This window comes from Lepisma saccharinum, chromosome 8 (genome assembly GCF_977018435.1).
Source record: "Lepisma saccharinum chromosome 8, izLepSacc3.1, whole genome shotgun sequence".
Taxonomy (NCBI): domain Eukaryota; kingdom Metazoa; phylum Arthropoda; class Insecta; order Zygentoma; family Lepismatidae; genus Lepisma; species Lepisma saccharinum.
Window position 1 is genome coordinate 61,677,448 of NC_139236.1, and position 6,535 is coordinate 61,683,982.

At 35.9% G+C, this 6,535-nt stretch overlaps 1 long non-coding RNA gene across 1 annotated transcript; it reads right to left on the reverse strand.

The window, feature by feature from the left end:
- Positions 1-469: 469 nt before the first annotated feature.
- On the reverse strand, positions 470-4,742 carry LOC145991503 (uncharacterized). Its single transcript, XR_014442064.1, has 3 exons — positions 4,665-4,742; positions 2,398-2,512; positions 470-623 (listed from the first exon to the last, which is right to left on the reverse strand). It is a non-coding gene; the product is annotated as an uncharacterized LOC145991503 (long non-coding RNA).
- Between the last annotated feature and the right edge of the window lie 1,793 nt (positions 4,743-6,535).

The following is a 6,535-nucleotide window of genomic DNA, read 5'->3' on the forward strand; positions in this document are numbered from 1 at the left end:
ATATTAACGCAGGGGGATTTAATGTTACAGCAGTTGCACTAAATTGCTGTAAAAAGTAGTCGAACTACAATTAAAAAAAAAACATTTTAATATTATATCATCATTGATATATGCATGAGAAATAATTAAGGCACATATTAGTGTTCCAAAATGTCTACGAAACTTGCATGCATTTTAGAAACTTCTTTTACACGTGTGAGCACAAGCAGTTAAATAGGTGACACAATGCTTAAAAAAAACATACCACACAAGCAATTTAAGAGTACCAAAATTCTTCTTGCACATGTAGCAATTAAACATATTGATGTGGAACAATAATATTTTTATTAGGAATAATCAAGTATCATGAATTTTTTGTGTTCATACCCACGCATGCACTACATATTAAAACTTTTTGTTCACATATAAAAAGTTCTTCTGTATTAGATTTCTGAAGACATTCAAAGGATGAAGTACAACAGTTGTTAACGTAAATATTGATTCAATGTTCCATATCCTCCTGAATCGAAACATGTCTGGTTACTTTTTCAGCTGGCAATCCATCAAAATAGGAATTAAAAAAAGATCCTCGACTGTTTGAAACAGATAGTGCTCTCCAGTGGATTCACGGAAGGTGTTATTTGCTAAGAAAGAAAGAAAAATATAATAAATAACAGAGTTAGCTGGTTGGTTGGTTCATCAGATCAATTAGAATTATAAAATTCTATGACCATCAAACATGTTGAAAAGCATTCTGAACTTACAGGTAAAGAAATATTTGCTGCAGAATGTATTGTCAAAATAACATTCTGTAAAGTATAGACAGTGGTTCGAATCCCAGTTAGGGCTAGTCCCAGTTAGTCCATGTGGAATTTGCAACTTTTTTTGTATTTATTTAACCAAAACCGTTTTCAAATTATCCTCTTCCGCTTGTATGTGCAGTGGATGTACGAGTGTTGTTCGGCAAATTAACCATGATTATTTCATTGATTTTTTTTTCTCTTGCACCCTGAGTGTTTTTAAGCTGGGTTTCTACCTGGTGGTTGCAGTGTTTGTCAGCAGCTTGTTTGGCATGTTGTTTCAATTTTGTTCCTTGAATGTCTCATTGTCTAAAACAAAGAATAAACACATTCGGGGAAAATTTGCTTCGGAATACTTATATATCACACTCAGTGTCAGCGATTAGGGGGGGGGCAGTTGGCCCCCATTTCCATCACTTTTGCCCCCGCACTATGCTAAACCTTATCCATACTGTCTTTGACCCCCCAGTTGCCCCCTGGTTTTGGAATCCAATTGCCGCCACATACATAAGTACATATTGCTTGCATTGTAGCTTCTTTCTTATAACTTACAGTTATTACAAGCAAATGAACATATTTCTTGTCATAAAGTTTGGAGACAACACACACACACGCACATTCTGTGTGAGACACTTACATTGCAATAAATGTGTTAATGCTTGCAATTACAAAGTTGTAAGAAGGAAGGTTGAATAATACTTAAAATGCAATATTTTACATTTTCTAAAAGTGAACACGATTTGTGCAATACCATCCATGAGAGGGAAATTAAAGTTACTCTCTCTCTCTCTCTCTCTCTCTCTCTCTCTCTCTCTCTCTCTCGCTGTGTGTGTGTGTCTCTCTCTATACGGTTGTTAAATAGAATAGGAAAAATATGTGCTTATTTATCTTGTGCTTTATGATTGGTAATGATGCATGAACATCATGCTTTGAATCTGAAAATATGGTTCCAATATGGTACTTAGGCAATTCATTCCCAACATTTTATCCAAGTAAAATTTGAAATAAAAAATAACAAAATCATATTTTCGATAAACACAAAGACTTAATATTATATAGGCCTGCTGGTAGTTTCCGATTAAGGTATTTTGTCCACTGTACAACTATTCATGAATATTTATGTAATTACCTGGGGCATCAAAAAGTTTTGCCTGTTGAGGTATAATTTGTTTAATAATGGAAAGATTGAAACATTGATCATACATATAGTTTGCTTGTAATGTCCTCTACTCAGAGTTACACTTACACAAAGTTCCCATCTCATTCGATGCATCTGAGCAAGCGTTCTACCTGGGCCTCAAAAGAAGTTTGGAAAAATTCTACAGAACGCTCCCTGTCCCACCGTTTACCAATGTGATAACATTATGAAACTATTACATCATAAAAATATAGTCAGGAAATAGCAATGGAAATACTGTATACACCAGCAAAAAATAAGAAAATGAAGCTCCTGGAAAAGATAGATGTGTGTAGCACCCAAATAACAAGTAACCAAATCAACAACAGAAAAGCATAAATGTTTGATTTGTACAAAGTATTGAGCAGTTTAAATTGTTCATAAATCTTTCAACTTATTTGCTTACAAATAAATTAGATAAGTGCTGACTAATATACGTACATCCCAGTTTCTGCTGTAGCACTGCCTAATGCTCCAGGTATTGTGGTAATGCTTTAGCACCTCTGGACATGGTTCATTGCTTTGGCCAGCCAGGACTACCTGTTTTATTGGTTGTCTATAAGATATACAGAAAACAAGGAAATATTAATTTACAGATTCCACCCCAATACATTTCTGAACTTCAGTAATGATACAAATAAATTTAAAATATTTTATTTTTGGCTAAGCTCATAATTCCATTGATTCCCGTCATATTAATTCTTGAGTATTTCTCAGCAAATTAAATAAAGCTAAATATATGCTAGAATGAATGAAAGTTTTTAAGCAGGCTAACCGAGAATACACAGGAGTAGGTTAAGTGATTAGGCTTAGCCTTCCCCCTCTCCCCAAATTACATTTTATTCATGTATAAATGTATGATTTTATTATGATTTCATTCACACATTTCAAGCACAAATTATGCAGCTCCATTGTACAAGAAACATACCATTTCGGAATACATTCTAACTACCATAACTCCATAAGTTTAAAACTTCTGACATCACCTTTATGTAGTATATGTGTATGTGTGTGTGTGTGGGGGGGGGGTACAACAAATTGTCAAACTTGACTAGCTACTTTCACAATTTAACTGCTTAACATACTAATCATAGGGATTTTTCACAGATTATATATATATATTTGTAAAAGTCACACTGAACCTAACAACCAGAGCAAACAAGTGTGATTGTTCATGCAAACCATAAGTAACTACATTACTTATGAACAAAAACTGAACCTGTATCCAAGTTCCTAACCTAATCATCATTATGATTAAGAAATAAATCTTTTGTCGTGAAGACCAAAGGAAATAACACTTTCGGGCCAAAGTGTTTTTTAAATATTTTTTTACAATTTACCCCTTACAATTGCATTTGTATCCGAACGTGTATACATTTTCGTAATACCAGTGACTTTCATCTATTGCCCCCCCCAAAATGGAAGAAATTCAGAAACTGCTATTCACATAATTTTGTGCCTCTCTTGCATTTGATGCCTTTCTTTACACTCCTGGCAACCCTGCGCTACCAGGTATTATCGTTGCTTCAGCTGTGTTCATGTTGCTTACTTCTAATTTTAATTCGGTGCTAAGATCACGGACGGAAGGAGGTAGAACATCAACCATTTTTGTTGCAAAAACTTGGAAATATCCGAGTAGGCACAGGGAACATAATGGCATACTATCACGATGCACCATTTTCATGCGCACAAGATTAAAATACTTATTTTGTGGAAAATTGATCAGTAAAAGAATAAAAATGCAATAAAAATTTCAAAACTTCATTTCACGCTGTTTGACCTTTTTAACATAACAATGTGTTTAACCCTCTGAACCCTCTCAAGAAAATGAAATATTCTTTGCATGTTCCCTTGCTTTTAGCCTGCAGAAATGAGTTATTGTGAAGAAAAGTACACCTGTTAATTTAACATGAAGCAGAACAGTGAAAGTTTCATGCAAGTGAATGTAGCACCCAACACGACATATCACAACAGCAGTTATAATATGACATTGTTACATTAGGAGGGTTAGGTATGGGGCGGATAGCAATTTTCGATGTTTTTTTTAGCTATTTGAGTGAGCACACAACCGGTTCTTACTCATAAAAACTGGCGAAACAACTTCGCCATGGCAAGTTGTTACTTACACTGACCATATTTTGGGATTAAATGTCTCAGCTACATGTGTTTTCCGCATGTTTGAACCAATTTTATATTACATAAATGGTCGAAATCTGTCGTTTAAAAGAAAACACAAAGTAATTCTCGACGGAGTACAGTGAGACAACGGACCCCATAATGTAAAAAGGTGCAATATACGATAGAAACCAACACGGTACACGTTGCACTGCTACGCCAGTAATTAGCTTACAATCAAAAGGTAAATTGTATAAAAATTATATTAACTGTTGTGAAAATGCCTGGCCCAGATCATCTAACCCGAGGATCGAACACAGGTCGAACGTATGGTAGTCAAGATGCTATATTGACTGAGCTATTGTGTCTGTGTTAACGTAAAACACGCTTGCACAACTTGTAATGTATTGTAGCTATTTTATATTCAGCATGATCAGATATTACATATTTTCTACGTGCATAAGAATTACAAATTAAGATACGAGACAAAACCACCTCAAAATTTTGCATTGAACTTCTACGCCTGTATTTATATATTTCTATGATTTACATTTCCTACTTAACATATTTAACATCAATAATGTTACACTTACCAGCAAATGTACGTATTAGTGTTTCAAATCTCCACGACTTTAAGGTACTCGAAGCGTACGGGTTCGCAGATCCGCCATGTTTGCTCTTGTCACACTTGCCAGTACGAGTATCACGTTGTTTTTGTTCACGGAACAAAATATTTCTTTCGATGTAATGGACAATGTTTCAATGGACAAAACTAACGTCAAACTCATATGTTTGTTAAGAGAACTCAACCAAATGGTTTATGTGAACAGTCACTCTGTAGGTGAAACAAAACCTTGTTTGACCGTAAGAAATTTTGTGGAACCAAATATATTTTGTATCTGGAACTAATCCTTTCTCTCCGTGTTGTTCCTTACAGATTGGTGAACTGATAATCCCACAGCTACTTGCTGAGGCATTACACGTGTAGACTGAATATTTGTAGTTGTTGTACATTTCACTTGTCTCTCATTATATGTCATGGATATTGCAGTTTGTGATATGCTCATGGCAGCCTTGTTAACACTTGATTGCTGGCGTTCTGAGGACATATGTTCAACAATACCACAAATAAGCCATCTGAAAAAAGAATACACTTCTCGTGGCACATGTTCTTCTGTTGCTTCTAATGATCCTGTGAATTCCCACATCTTAGTGTTCATTATAGACTTACGAAGATAACTAGCAGCATCATACAAACTCCTCATAGTCAAGCCCAAATCCTCATCATTCTGTGATGTCATAGCAATATCTCGTGCATGCTTCATACTAACAACTTCAGGTTGATTTCTTTGTGATGGACGGTGAAATTCAATATCTGTAACATTTTTCTGCAGCAAATTCTTAATTTCTTTCCTTGATATAGAGGTATAAGTGACATTATTCATAACACGAATGTTTTCATAAGTGGTTTGCACATCAGCCATACTCAAGGAACCAGTCTTTAAACACTCTTGAATCATACAGATGAATTCAATCTCTGATGCAGCTTCAGGGGGCTGTAGAGATATTGGGTGCACTGGTATCAGGACATCGTAGTACATGCGTCACATTATTTGCCCACCACGGCAAATGGTATCTAATGTCGATAGCGTCACCATCTTCAGGGTTGATTGCTGTTGAGCTTTATCTGGAGGGCTTCATTTCCACTTTTAGCAATAGCATCACTCAGGCTTTTTTGAGCATGATCAAGCGACAGCTTCCTGAGGGAATGTGCACGTGTCTGACCACCATTACAGAAGAAACATTCATCTTTGTTGAATGGAATGCAATACGAACGTGTTAGACTTGGTGTGCTGCTTTCCGTCACAGTTGGCGGTTGCTGATTTTGGCTTCCATAGCGCTTTTTCATACGCTCCAATTTTCCCTTGTGAGTGACATCTTGATAACAACTTCGGTGCCATGATGCTTTGTTGTCTGCCAGCATGGCAGCAGTCATTCCACGTAGACGAATATTAGATGATACATACTTCACGTTTTCGTATTCAGCATTCTCTTGCTAACTAACTAAACTAACTCCCTAGCCTTCTTAAACCCGAAGGTTCATGGCTGCAGCAACACAGGCCTTCCATCTTTCCCTATCTTGAGCAAGTTCTATATACTCTTTTCCATCCCTACCGATTTCCCTTAGGTCCATCTCAACGTTGTCCCTCCATCTTCGTCTTGGCCTTCCTACAGGTCTCTTACCATCAGGTTTCTCTTGCACACTTTGTAAAACCTTTTCATGTGTGGTGGGGTTTGTGATTAGTCCTTCTGTTAATTTCTGTTGACATATTATACACAGTGCATAGTTGATATCCATTTTTAGCCTCGTTTCTGGTTCACTGAGATCCATCTGCAAAAGAAAGTTTTTTGTATTTAATTATGCATAACATGAGCTTGTTAAAGCTTTTTTTAAAATAAATAT